We start from the raw sequence: 507 nt of genomic DNA on the forward strand, positions 1-507 counted from the left end.
TATATGTATGTATGTATATATATGTATGTATGTATATATATGTATGTATGTATATATATGTATGTATGTATATATATGTATGTATGTATATATATGTATGTATGTATATATATGTATGTATGTATATATATGTATGTATGTATATATATGTATGTATGTATATATATGTATGTATGTATATATATGTATGTATGTATATATATGTATGTATGTATATATATGTATGTATGTATATATATGTATGTATGTATATATATGTATGTATGTATATATATGTATGTATGTATATATATGTATGTATGTATATATATGTATGTATGTATATATATGTATGTATGTATATATATGTATGTATGTATATATATGTATGTATGTATATATATGTATGTATGTATATATATGTATGTATGTATATATATGTATGTATGTATATATATGTATGTATGTATATATATGTATGTATGTATATATATGTATGTATGTATATATATGTATGTATGTATATAT

The sequence above is a fragment of the Phalaenopsis equestris genome, unplaced genomic scaffold (assembly GCF_001263595.1).
Source record: "Phalaenopsis equestris unplaced genomic scaffold, ASM126359v1 Scaffold000250, whole genome shotgun sequence".
NCBI classification, from domain to species: domain Eukaryota; kingdom Viridiplantae; phylum Streptophyta; class Magnoliopsida; order Asparagales; family Orchidaceae; genus Phalaenopsis; species Phalaenopsis equestris.